A 15,053-nucleotide genomic window follows, 5' to 3' on the forward strand; every position below is an offset into this window, starting at 1 on the left:
TTCTGAGGCACACTCAAGTTCACAAACCAATGCTTGAAGTCTCAAAATAGAGCCGTATACCACAGAACAGTGTACTTCTGTTCTGAGAATGCTACACTCAATTGCATTTATAAATGATTTATTTTTGTTTCACTTCACTTGACTCAAGTTCAATTTCCGTTGCTTGAAAGAGGAAAAAAAAAAAATCCACTTCAGATAAAGCCCCGAAGTTCAGATGTGCATCAGGGTGGTATCAAAACTGAGCTATCGGAGATGATCCAATTGAGCCAGTGGCTTTTACACACATTCTTGAAAGGGCAGACAGCACTTCTCCAAAACTTGCTAATGATAATTGGCTTTGGTTTCTCTTAAGTTTTATCTCAATAATTAAGTAAGATAAAGGCAGCTTCTTTTGTTTAATATACCCTAACAATTATTGCAATTTATTGTTTGCCTTTAATGCTGACAACTTGGCTGATGAGTGCCTAATTAATATCTTTTTAATCATATAATTCCAATCATTGTATATTTAAGATGTAAAATCAGAACTGTATAACTATATTTTATTGAGAGATGGACCTGTTTTCCAAATGAAGGCAACTCACGCCATCTGATGATTCTACATCAATTTCCTTACATTAATTTTTAATGTAATATATCACCTTTTCAAATTATTTGCAATCTCATCAAGCCTTTATCTGATAAAATGCTTTAAAGTACTTCACCAGATAGTGTCAGATCATGATATCAAAATAGTACTTTTACATATTGCCACTGGATATTTACTAAATCTCTCTTTTAAATACTGAAAAGGAAAAAGGGAAAGGTGCTTCGATGGACTGAAATATAATTCTCATGGAACTCTATTAATGACAAGTCCTTCTTGCTTTTAATTTCTAAAGAATTTTATAGATGTTCTGTTAGTATCTGCTATGGTTGTTGAATCAGGCTGGGTATTTTCAAACCCTTCAAACTTTCCCCCTATTAAGATGGGAAAAATACCACTTATCACCACTGAAAGTACTTTTCTCAGCACCAAAATACTGTATTTTTGGTGTTTACCCTTGGTAGACATAGACTCAAATTAACCACTCTTTGTTCACAGATTAGTGTACTTTATGTACTACTTCATTTCACTTGTTATATCACAAGTGGTGTAGAATCCTGCCTCCTTCCAAAACAGTCATTTACACCTTATTTGTTCATTCTAATATAATTGGTAAGAGGTCAATGTTTGCAGCAGTTTGAAAGATAGATTTTGTTATGTCTAAAGTTCATAGACTTCTGAGCTATCTCCAGAATAACGGCACAGCCAGGCTTTTCTGAACAGTGGATCCTACCCTTGCTTACTCTCCACTCTGGTTTTCCTGATTAGTCCGGCACCCTCAAGGACAAGGAAGGAGAGAACAGCACAGGCAGAGATCTGTGGCTATGAGAGAAATCCAAAACAGGCAAAGGGGTGCTTGCAGAATTAAGCTTGACTAGGATTCCATCAGTTTGGCCAGAAGAGGGTAGAAAGGAAGCAAGCCCTCTCTCCTCTTCACAAACTGATAGACACGGATCATCAGGGGCTTGTGGTTGTGAAGGGACTTTAAAAATGAAAGAGCTGGAAGTAGCACATACCCTCCCCTACCCATGCTATGTACAGTCTCAGTGCAGTGAGTGAAGCAGGTGTTTTGAGGGTGCTTTCTTTGGAGAGAAAGTGAAAGTTTGTAAATTTAGCAAATAAAAATATAGCACACTCAGTTAAATTTGAAATTGAGATTTTAAAAAACGAAAACGTGCTCAGTATAAGTATATCCTGTGCAGTATTTGGGACATACTCATACTAAAATCACATTAATTGCTTATCCAAAGTTCAGCTTTACCTGGGCATGCTGTACTTTATCCACACACACAGTCTTCTAAGGTCCAGTAGATCTTAAATTCCCCACTGCAGTCTAGGAGGGCAAACAAGAAAACTTGGTGGGAAGTTTTCCTTGGTGGGAAGGAAGCAATGGGGAAGGCCCAAGAAACACCAGTGGAAGAGTCCCAAGCACCTTCCAGGAAGGTGTTCCATCCACTGAAGAGACAGCAGGCAAATCTTGCCTTCTCACTCACAAAGATGTCCATTTAGTTTGAGAGAGCAGTGATTGACCCGTAGAAGTTGAAAAATCTAGAAATTGAGGAGCATGGTCTTAATCTGCTCACTACATAAGGCAGTGTTGCCCCAGAAATAGCAGTTTCTCTAAGGCAATGCCAATTTATAATAGTAAATCCATCCTGAGGGGAAAATATTAAATTCTACCACCTCTGAAGCTCACAAGTATTCTGAGTAGTCCGGTGAGACACCCTGGTGCACTAGCTTACATTTGTATCTTTGAAGCTTGTTTCCCCCTAGTTGGTCCTATCAGGTCTCAGGAGAAATCTACTGTGCAGAAATGTACTGTTTTACTTTTTAATTTTTTATTGTAAATCTTAACTAAGTTACTGTAACTATGTAGTGTCCATTTGCCTTTCATTTCAATTACCTCCCATCTATCAATATCAAATTATTTCTTTTATGCTTTTTTCCCAATGATCTGTAGATACATAGCTTGTTAACTTCTTTACATAGTTAAATTCTCCCAAGATTTAAATGTCCATACGCTCAGGCAAGTGACATTATGACATTCTAATCCTTCACAGTCATTTTCTCTAGGAGAATATTTTACAATTTTACTAAAAGAGTTACAAACATCTTTCTTGACAAAAAAATTATGTTGTCAATCATGATTTAATGTTCCTAATAAAGATCAGCTTTTGTTCATGTATTTTTCTCTTATCTCACTACTGAAACTTTGCCAGAGACACTATTTTGACTTCCAGAAGTTCAAAATCAAAGTCATGTAAATATATGTTATATTACCTTTATTTTAATGAAAATAAGAAAACTTCTTCTATGAGAGAGACAATATTGTAGATCAATTAGAAGCAAGTCAATAAATGATGCTAGAAAAATTGGCCATCCTTTGCAGAAAAAATATTGATTATCTTGCACCATAAAAATCTGTAACAAATGTATTAAATACTTAGAAGTAAAAAGGCAAAATTTCTAGTTGTTTTAGAGGAAAATCAAGTAAAATATCTTCATGCATCTCAGAGAGGGAAAGATATCTTAAATAAAACATTAAAAGGTATGGTGAAGAAAATAATCAACAAAACAAAAAAGCAATTTAGAGACTAGTAATTAAAAATTGTGCACCACATATCTGATAAGCCTTAAAAGTTAAAATTTATAAGGAACTGTTATAACTCATAATAGAAAAACAAATAACCCAATGTAAAAACAGACAACTTGAACAGACATTTCTCCAAAGAATATATAAACATGACCAACAAATATAGAAAAAGCTAGTTAACGTCACTAATTTTCAGTGAAATGCAAATGAAAAATACTAACAGATATTGTTTCATACCCACTAAAATGACTATCATCATGAGAGAGAAAGAGAGAGAGAGAGAGAGAGAACAACTATTGGCAAGAAGGTAGAGAAGAGGAAATCCTAGAGCCCTGTTGATGGAATGTAGATCAGCACAGCCACAATGGAAACCAGTATGGAAGTTCCTACCAAAACTACATAGAACTATCATGTGATCCAGCAATCCCACATCTGAGTATACACTCAAAGGAGATAAAACCACCACCTTGGGAAGATATCTACACTCCCATGTTCACAGCAGCAATATTGAAACGTTTACAATAACCAAAATATATAACAACTTCAGTGTCTATTTACAAAAAGTGGGTTTTAAAATGTAGTAAATATATAAAATAGGATAATATTCTATCTTTAAATAGAAAATCTTGTCATTTACAACATAGATAAATCTGAAGGATTTATGTTAAGTGAAATATGCCAGACACCCAAAGAAAAATATGGCCCTATCTCATTTATATATGGAATCTCAAATAAATAAATAAATATCAAATAGAGAGATACAGAGAATAAAACAATAGTTACTACAGCAGGGCAGAGAGAAAAATAAAAAGACATAAGTCAAGATACAAAATAGCATATATATAAAACAAACTGAGATAGAGATCTAAGGAACCACATGAGGACTATAGTTAAGAAACTTGTATTGGATCAGAGACGCTTGTTATATAAGTAGATTTAGCAATTCTTGTCATATTAAAAAGTAACTATGTAAGATGACAGATATGTTAATTTGCTTTACTATAATAGCTATGTATTCTGTATATGCATCTCATAACATTATATTGTCAGCCTCAGCTACATAGGTACACAAAAATTAATTTAAAAAAAACAAATCTGGCTTTGTTGGGGGAGACAGGAAAAGCACCAATCATTGTTTTCAAAGATAAATTTGAAAGATTAAAGTAAACATTCTGACCATCAAAGTATTTTAACAAAAAATTAAGATAGACTAGCACCAAATCAGTAAAAGATATTTATAACACGTGTAACTAACAAAAGACTAATTTGTGGAATATATAAAGATTTTTGCAAATCAGTTAGAAAAGGACATGAACAGGCATTTCAAAGAAAAAAAGAACATAAATGACTAATAAAAATGTGAAATAAATCCTTAACTTCACTAATAACCACGGAAATGCAATTAAAACTATACTTAAATCAGATACACCTGTACTCCTAACACTTGGGAGGCTGAAGCTGGAGGATTGCCAAGAGTTCAAGGCAAGTCTGGGCTGCTTAATGAGTTCAAGTCTAGCCTGAGCTACACAGAAAGACCCTGTCTCAAAAAATCAAACGAAATTTAAAAGTAAAACCATACTTACATTTTATTATAGTAAATTAATATCATGCATACTAGATTTGCAAAAACTGTTTTTAGATCTGACAAAATTAAATGCTGACATGAGGAACAAGAGGAATTCCTAAATAAGGAGCAGAAGTGTACATTGGTGTAATCAGCTAGAAAAATTCCAGCATTTTCTTACAAATTTGAACATGTGAATGAATCCTAATGCAGTCATCCCAGTCCAAGATATATAGAGAGATGTATACAGATACATAGGCACACACAGACATATCAATATAGACTAGATACAGTACAGATACACACTTAAAAGTTCTTGCACCCCTGCCACAGGAGGTATATTAAAAATGCTAATAACAGCAGTATTTCTGCTGCCAAAACATTGTTAACAACTCAGGAATCCATCAAAAAGAGGAATTGGAAAATATTCACACAATGAAATATTATTTTGCAGTGAAAATAAATGAACTGTCACAAACAACATCCTCAACTATATACCCATATATATAATTCACTCAATATGGAGTAACTTTCATGTGGATAATATTATTTTTGGAAAAAGGCACAACACACTACATACAGTATGATACCACTGAGTAAAGCTAGAAATAGGCAAAATTAAACAGACATTTTCTATAGTTATATATAGTATTCTGGTGATTCAAGGGATGATTTACTTCAGGAATAGTCTTTAATCATATCGTTCAAAAAGCAATGTGATGTTGAACGTTATTGCTGTGGGAAATGCAAGGAAATAAGACAGTAAGTGGTACAAGTATTTTCAAAGGTACTGCAAACTTCCTATTAGTAGGGAAATGGGCTCACAAAGGGGCTTGCTGTATTATCTTTTGTAAGTTAAATGTAGACTACATATTCTTTTGTACCAGTCAAATATCATATATGAATGTTTCTTTTAAAAATTAAGCATGACTTGTTAGCTGTATTGACTGTAATTAGTTGACCTCCCATCTCTAGGATAAGAACAGTCACATAAAGCAAAAAAAAATGTTATCAGGAATACAGAAAGAAAAAGAAAAAAGAGGATGAAGAAGGAAGGAGAGGGAAGGATGGGAGAGGAGAGGAGGGAAGGAGAGGAAAGGAGAGGGGCGGAGAGAGGAGGAGAGGAGGACAGAGGAGATATAAGCCATTTAATTCTGCAGACTCGGCAACATTCAATTTTTTAAAACATATTGGTCTCCTTTTCACCTTCCAAATCCAATTTTCTTAGATTGCTATCATCTAAATCCAGATGCAGGAATTAAATCAAGGCTAGTTTCTTTTTCCAGGAATGTTAGGGACCATTCCTAAAACTAAATCATCCCTTGAGCCACGGAATTACTAACATGGCCCTTTGCAATGCTTTAGGATATTCTTCTTCTGTTGCTGAGCCTCCTGTAACAACACAAAGATGGCTACGAGGGGACAAAGGCTCCCAGTGTGGAGACCATAGCGTCTCGGCCCGGAGCCTGAGCGGAAGCAGTGCAAGGTTTTCCAGAGAAGAAGACATCTGGCTTGGAGCTTGAAGGACTTACGGGAGTTGACAAGTGAATGAGAGGTGATGAGATATCCAGAAAAACTACTCATCCATCCATTTCCTCAAGACTACTGGAGGTGCTATATGAACGGCTTGAGAAACTTTAGGGTGATTCCTTGTGCGCCATGTTTTTGCTTTACGAGGTGAGTTTGTAATCTAATTCTACACTGAATTCAGTCCTAGCACATACTGAAACGCTGCACCAAGCATATTTCAATTTAAAGCCAGGTTGCTAACATTTTAGTAGCTTATTTTCTAAATTCACTTTAACCACAATATTAGTTTTTTTAAAAATTGTGGAAATGCACTTTTTTGATTGGTCATGAAAGATCAGCTAATCCAATTCCTTTATTTTATATACGTGATTCTAAGAAATCCAGAGTCCCATGTGACTCAGAACAGTGGCACATTTTAAAAGCTAAGCAAACACTCAAAAGTAACTTTTCAACTTCAGTTTTTCCTCACATTTCTCAGAAACCACTGAAACTCATTCGTGGAAACAAGCAGACTCATTCAAGGACAAAAACTACTATATTCTTGTCACTGTTCCCATTAAAACGGCTTCATGGACTCATTCCTGTCCCCTTCGGGATGGAATCTCAGACAGGTCCCAGGGCCGTCTCGGTTTCTCTCAGGTGTTAAGGCTTTAAAAAAAAAAAAAAAAAAAAATGCAGCCCGATATTAAAGTCAAATAGCTCCATCCAGGTAAGTGTGCAAAAAAAAATCCACCTTTGAAGTTCCCTCTCCAGAATCATATCTGGCCCAGGAGTTGCAAACCTGTCCTGTTTCTTCTCTGGGATTCGTCTCTGTCCACACTCAGATCTTCATGAGGAAGCAGAGTTAAGAGCAGAAGCGGCCTCACATGCGTGCTTAGGGCACGATCTGCGATTGGAGCTCCGAGTCCAAACACACGTCCTTTTCCTCACAGAAGGCAAAGAGCAGACTTTTGCAGTTTCCTCAGAGAGTCCTTCACTTAGGGCCTCGGCCAGTAAGTCGGCGCTCCTAATGCGTAGGCATGTCCTCCCCGCGGCCAGCTGACTGCTGCTCTGCAATCCACTCTGCAGATATCAGGCTCCAGGGGTTGATTTTCCCGGTTGGGGCCATGTTTTCCCTTGATCTTCTGACAGGACAGCATCCAAGCGGTTTCTGATTCCCACCGCCCACGGGCTCCACATGGGTCTCTAAGAAACCTGCACCACTGTTGGAAATGTGAGTCCCGCCCATTCTAGTTCTTATCTGTGACCAGAAAGGGACAGGGCCAGCTCCAGCTTCCGGTCTCTATGCCTTCTAGATGTGATTCAAATGTCAGCCTTGGAGTCCTTTTCATCCTGAAGGACACAGAAAACCTTCCACAGAGTTTAAAGTAAAGGAAAGCAGCTTCCTACCTGTTACCTTGGTTGAGGAGAGGATTGGTGAAAGAGAATCAGCCAACATAGTGACAGTGTTTGCCAATAAATCCTCTCAGCCTCCTTAGCTGTCCCCTCACATAGATGTGATCTGGGTCATGAGTTATTCAAGAATTATTGCTCAATTTATTTTGACTCTGCCTTGCAATTGTCCATTAGGTTGCCAAGCACCTCACTTTAGAATGGAGAATTAAAAACAAATTTTTCAGGCCTTTTGGCCTCTACTAAAACTCCAAGGCAAGAGGAAGACGCAGTATTAGCATCTTGCTCCAGCACAAACATGGGGTCCGTGTCCCATTTACTAAAATACTCATTCTTCTGTCTACTTGCTGACACCTCACAGCTACCGCTGTCCCATCCTTTCCTCCAAAGTACCCTGCCAAGAGCTTCTTTACCTGCTAGATGGAGACCTGCTGCCTTTTGTATTTCTCTTCCTTTGCTTTGTCCTTAGCCCTTTGCCAAATTAGTGAGGGTGGTATGCTTTTTGGAATAAGCAGAGAGGTTAAAAGGAGCTACCAATACAAGAACTTATCTCTTTGCAGATGAGGACAACATGGGGAAGCCACTGAACAGTCCCAAAGGAATGAATTGTCCCCTCGCACGTAGGAGAAGTCATATACAGAGAAGCAAGTTCATATTATTAATCAGGAGGAAAAAATGTAAAACCTTCCTACTACCAAGAGATTGTCCAATCCATACAATAAATTGTGTTACATCTTATCAAGGAGTTAGCAGACAATTTAAGTGTTTTGGGAGGCTTTAAGCACGTTTAACTAGTTGGAAGCCACTTCTAAAAATGACGACTCTATGGTTTCTTGAATGAGTAGGATATTTACAGTGAGTTATCCTATCAATTCTGATGAAACAGACACCCAGCCTCAGAATTATCCTGCTTATTCTGACATGTCCATCACCTTTGTAGATTGATAGCAGAAAAAGAAATAGAGACATTGCTCCTCAAGGAGAAAACTCTTTGTAAGACTTGGAATTCACGTGTCTGGCTGAAGCACTTCTGCCATTGTAATTAGATTCTGCAGTCAGGGCTGAGAATGTCTATAAAGGTTTATTTCCTTTTTGGAAAAAAATATATCACTGCCTACTATGTGTCTATTTCTGTGTTAGATAAGGTGAGAGATATAAAGATTAATAAAACTATATTCTACCTTTTGAAAGCTGACATTTTTATTAAAAAGTCAATATATTACAAGTATAAAAGTGAAATTGCCAAGATAAAATGATATGGGCTCAGAAGAACCTTCTCAATAAATATTTTTTGATGAGTGAATGACCACTCTCTGGAGGAGGTGGTATTTGAAATGACATTTGAAAATGGGTAGAGTGTGAGCATGCAGTGGCTGGAAAAGGACCTTAAATCAGAGAGAACCATAAGCACAGGGAGGAGGGCAAGCACAGGGAGTAAGAATTATAATGCCAGTTTGTACCCGGCACTTCATTTAGCACTTTACAAATATCGCCTAATTCACCCTCACAGAAACGATGTTATTATCCTGATTTTACATGTGATGATAAGTGTCATTTCTTGAAAGCTTATTATATGTCAGATACTGTTCTTAGAACTTGTATGCTTAGTCTTCTACACAAACCTATGAGATGAATAATATGATTGCTTCCACTTGACAGTAAAGAACATAAGAGATAAACATACACCCAAAGTCACACTGCAAGTAATGATAAAGTCTGACTTCAACAGAAGGCCAATTCTAAATTTCTGTTATTCTCCATTCTAGAAAATAACCATTGGGGGTATCAATGTCCATCTTTCTAAGCCACTGAAGACAGACACTGATTTTTCTGTGACCCACAGCGACTGAATGTTGAACAAAAGAAATCAAGATCTATGGGCAAAGATTTAAAAAGCTAGTGTGTCACGAAGTACCAAGAGCAAAGCTTATGAAAACTTCCCTTCATAAAAGAAATGGAACAGAAAACTTCACGTAACAGAGAACATAGATATGGGCTCAGAAATTTCTCAGATCAAACCATGCAAATAATTACACTTTTGCATCTGCTAAGGGGCACACAGAGCCAACAAGTCTATTGACATGGACTGAACAGCTGGGCTACTAAGGTGAGAACACGCTGCGAATTCTGTGAAAAGGGTTTACACTTCACTGCTATGAAATGTCAAGGATAATTGAACAACGTACTGTGGTTTCTTTAAAGCTTAAGTTTTGAAAATACAAAAACAAGTTCATGTTAGTTTTAACAACCAAAAAGGAAAGACAAAAATATACAAAAGTAACAGGAAGATGGGCAAAATAAGTTATTCCTTCCAAGGATAAGAGTATAAAAATGAGACTTACTAAAAAGGTCACAGCTGAGATTATTTAATAGAAAATGGCTCTGCTACAGCCTCCGGAGAAGGGGTTTTTAAATGTTCTCCCTGAAAACATGAGATCTTAACACCTGGAAGCTGCCTTTGTAAGGGTCGTGACACTCGCCGCGTGAAGGAAGACTCCAAGAGACGCTCTCTCATGCAAAAAGCAAGGGGATTTTTATTCACCAAGCATGCATGGGGCTCACTGACCTCGCAGGAACAGAGAGCCCCGAGCCAGGTTAGCTCTGGCTTTTTAACCCGAAAAACCACAAAGGAGGGAGTTGTAAGCGTGACTACAGGGGAGAGGAAAGTGCTCTGTGTCAACACAAGATGTTCTTTCTCCCAAGGACAGGAGATAATGTCCGGACATTCCCAGCGCCTTCTTTCTGGGCAATCTCATGCTGCTTATCTATGGGTCAGAAGCTAGCTGGTTCCCACAAAAATCTTTACTTTTACATTTTTACACCTTTAGAGTTCAGTGTTTAAAGGAAAGAAAAAAAAGGTTATATTAATTCAGCCATGTAAGTTCGTTGGTGGAGGGGAGCTTAACGCATTACTTACTTGCAACTGCACTCATCTTACTGCTGGCTTCTGGGGAGAAATCGGTAAAATATTTTTTGCGTGGAAAAAAACTTATTTTCTGGATCCCCACTGGCTTGCACTCCATGTATGACAACTGGTTATAGGCAACTATGCATGTATAAAACCTTCATGGATGCAAAGGTGATTGGTAGCACATGTGCTACAGGGATAGCATGGTTTTGCCATTTAGAGAGTTTCTCAAGAGCACTTAGGAACTTCACTTGCAATTCCAGAGTTTCTTTCATTCTCTTACTCTTCTATTTTATTCACCTACTCTCTAAACAGTGCTGTACACCCGCTATGTTTGAGCGTCTACAGTCAAGAAGCGCCTCACTAAGCACCTGACGGATAACCCAATGTGACCAGTGCCTTAACACAGCCGTGGACCAACTGTTCTGGGGCACGGGGCAGTTGAGTATTTATAGAAGTGTAATTCACAGATGTTAAAGAACATTTTGTCATGCCGCCCCCGGGGCTTCCACCTGGGGTAGAGACTACCCTGGAAACTATTCAGAGCTGAGAACAAAAATAAACACACAATTCACAGTTTAGATTCAAAGGGAAGCAGGATAAATACCTCTGTGTAGTAAAATTCCAAAAGAAAGATGTTGTAGCAAAACACTGTCTCTCCTGGCGACTCTGCCATCTACATGAAGCACTGCGGTGGGTGGTGATCAGTGATCACACGCCCACTTCCGTCTCTGTTCCCTTAGGGGTGGGTTAGTCTTTGCCCTCCCTCCGAGGCTGCAGAGCCACCAGTCTGCAGCTGGTTACAGAATGTCACACTAACGGGCAAAAGTCCAGATGCGATGCTGAGGGGCAGTGCCCAGCGTAGCCCACACAGGCTTTCTGCAGTCACACTGAGCCTACACAGATGCTGAGTACTCCCTGAGTCATAAAAGAGCCCTAAAGACACACGAGGCTCATGCCATCCGTCAATGCCTCTGTAAGGGCTGCACCTTGAAGCAGGGAGACCGGGTTATAGAGCTTCCCACCAAGAAGATAAAAAGTGGTTCCAATTGGAAAAAAAATCCCAGCTGGGGAATAGCTAAGAGAAGGATTCCCCAGAAGAACCAACAAATGCAGTCCAAGTGAGAAGCAGTAATGACATGCCAGGGACACCAGGGGAGCCAGTGGACAGCTGGTGTTAGGTGGAGATGCAATCATGCCTGACAGAGCAGGGAATCACAGTTGCCACCACCAAATTGTGACCATTCTTGGGAGCAAACATTACCACACACCTGCAGTTGCTGCAGCCATGAGAACACGGGGAGGGAGGGCGTGCATCCAGACACGTCTTCTGTCATGCGGGCCTTGCAGCCGCGTGGAGCTCTGCCCGCACCCTTGGAAGGGGGCTTCAAAATGGTCATTCATACAGGGTCTCCCCCGCCAGCTGCCCCGCAACTGCTTATGTCTGAAAATGACTGAATCTTAGAGTTGAATATCACTGCAGAAACGCTTAGATCCCCTCTACTGCCAAAACCATGAATTTAGGAAAAAAAAAAACAGTTTGTGCTTATGTTGTTTGATCACTTTTACATGTCTGTATCTGGTCATCTGAGGAACTACTTTGACAATAACAATATGCAATATATGAACCATGGTTAATCTCCTATTATCTTGTTTTGAAATTCTGTATCATTGTCTTTATTTTTTTCTTTTTTCTCTTTAAAATAAAAACAAAACTGAAATTTGTATAGCACGTTTGAAATACCAAGGAAACTTGTGCATTTCTTTCATTTTAAGATCTTAATAAGTCTATGGAGTAGGAAGAGCAGTTGAACTCATCTCATTTGATTGATGTACAGAATGAAGTTCATCATCGTCACAACATGATAGATTGCAGGGGGGAAGACTAAGATCCATTTCATTTCAAATGGGCATTTTGAATGTGTACAGTAGCATTATGTGGGTAATGCTGACCCATGACATGGAATTTAAAAAAATTAATGTCAAGAGTAGAACGTGGAAAGTTTGCTCCCTTGTCTATAATGGAGTCTACCTGCAAGGTCTGCCACTCACCGGCACCATATATGCCCATTGACCAGTTTCACACTCTGTCACTTATGCAAAACCACACTTAAGTATGTGACAATGGCACAAAGCATGCTGATTCACTGTGACAGAGCTGTGGCCACAGGCAAGTTTTCTGTCTTAAATAAAGCCATTAATCTACAACATCTCTGTAAATAGCATGATTTTTCAATTTCAGGCCTTAACCAGAAAACCACAGTGATTTCCTAAGTTTGAGTTTATATCCTTTGAGAAGGAAAGTAGTGGATATTTTTCTTAAAGCACCCTCCGAAGAACCCTAAGCTTAGCAAATAAATTTCCTCTTTCAAGGTCACTTCAACTCATTCTACTAATTAATATCTTAGCCTCACATTTGCAAAGATTATCTCAATTTCCCCTGTCTGTTAGTTGCATCCAATGGACAAATCAATGAAAAGGGAATCATTCTAAGTACCTAATGAAAGAATGAATTTTAAAAAATGAATAGTACGTGGCTTTTTACATATAAATCTCTGCAATCATTTGCTAATCTGGGAAAGTTGAATTTGTGACCTTGTTATCTATGATTACATCACTAGTCAAATGAATTTGTCATAAAATTATGATGATAGGTATCAGCTATAAGGGAAAATCTTAACAGACAGGTCACGGAGGGCAAGAACACGACACACTAGTCTCTCAAGCCTGAAACCGAAGTCTTATCTGGAGAAATAGGACTGTTGGCCAGAAAAGTATAAGTAGAGCTTTGGCTGACCATCTATAAAAAGGTGAAGTTATGAACTCTGTTTAATCGTCAGCCCTACCAATCTGGAATCTGGAGAAAGGCAAACTGCTTCATGCTCATTTTTAGCAAGAAAACAACATTAGAAACTAACTGTTCTGCTGTACAGATTGTCCTTTAAGAAGGCCTTAATGCTTTAAAAAATGACGAAGCTAGAGATCGTCCTTCTTTAGCAAAATATAAAGTGATCATATCCAGAAAGAAATAATCTTTGTTAAACATTCTTTCTGAGCAGAGGTTCCTTATCTCTCTATATTCTGTGAGGCAGAATGGGAACTTCAGTGGTCCTATAGAACTGACTCCATTCAGCTTTCTAGCCTGTAGCTCAGAACTTCAGAAGCATCATTTTAACAAATGAGTGACAATGACTAACATGCATAATGGAATATGCTTGAATTATATTTTATTTTATATAGATTTGAATTCATCAATTTAGCATAATTATGTACTACTAAAGCCCTTCTTGAACGTCTCCTCTTCCGATGTTGATTGTACACCAATCTACCAACAGCCCTTACGTGGTGATGGGTCTAGGTTTGACAGGAGGGTGCTGTCTTGGCTAATGAGAGGTGAGAAGTTTTCCGAATGTGTCTGGGAATATTTTCGTCATTCTCACGGACTACACGAATCCGGGTGAATGCATGTCCTGCCTAACTGATCCACTTTATCATGTGACTTCTTTTAACCTAAAGAATATTAGCAAATGTGACAGCAGAACTGATTTTTGAAGGACTTTCATGGTTTGGATGGGCCCCTTGATCTCCTGGAACCTCTGCGAGAAGACATGCCCCAGGCTGTGATGAGCAGCAGGATGTGACGTGCGGTGTAGACCATGCTTGAATCTGACCAGCGGGCTGGAGTGATGCCCAGCCTACCTGCAACTGGACGTGGGTCTGTGCCGGCGACCAGCACACCTGGGATAACAATGAAAGTGCTCTTAGCATCCATAGTGGTGGTGTGCTTGCAGAACCGTTGTGGCAATAGCTGCCCAACATACGTAGTGACTAAGGGGTCATTTCAAACTGGGCTAGCAAATAAAGGAGAGCTTCTTGGAGATGATACAGTGTTAGGAAAAATTTGAGTGATAGAGTCACTGAGAGATCTGGCAGGGAGAGACTCACTATAGGTGAAGCATTCTTTAGCACACGATCCTACGAATAGGCTGATTGATGAATTTTTTTAAAAGCTTTTAGCCAGGTTGGTAGAATGCACCTAATCCCAGCACTTGGGAGATTGAGGTAAGGACTCCTTGAGTATAGGAGTTCAACACCCTGCTTCAGACTGGGTATGAGCGGGGGAGATAAAGAGAGAGAGAGAGAGAGAGAGAGGGCCAGGGATATAGCTCAGTGGCACAAACGCCTACCTGGCAAGCACAAGGCCCTGAGTTTGATTCCTGGTACAAAAGAAAAGAAAAGAAAAGAAAAGAAAAGAAAAGAAAAGAAAAGAAAAGAAAAGAAAAGAAAAGACAAACTTTTTCACTAGGTGTGGTGGCACACACCTGTAATCCCAGCACTCAGGAGGCTGAGGCAGGAGGATCGTTGTGAGTTCAAGACCAGCCTGGGCTACAAAGTGAGCTCAAGGCTGGTCTGAACTGCATAGTGAGACCCTGTCCCAAAAAGACAAAGAGAGAGAGAGAGAGAGAGAGAGAGAGAGAGA

This window comes from Chinchilla lanigera, unplaced genomic scaffold (genome assembly GCF_000276665.1).
Source record: "Chinchilla lanigera isolate Chin_1 unplaced genomic scaffold, ChiLan1.0 scaffold00002, whole genome shotgun sequence".
Classification (NCBI taxonomy): Eukaryota; Metazoa; Chordata; class Mammalia; order Rodentia; family Chinchillidae; genus Chinchilla; species Chinchilla lanigera.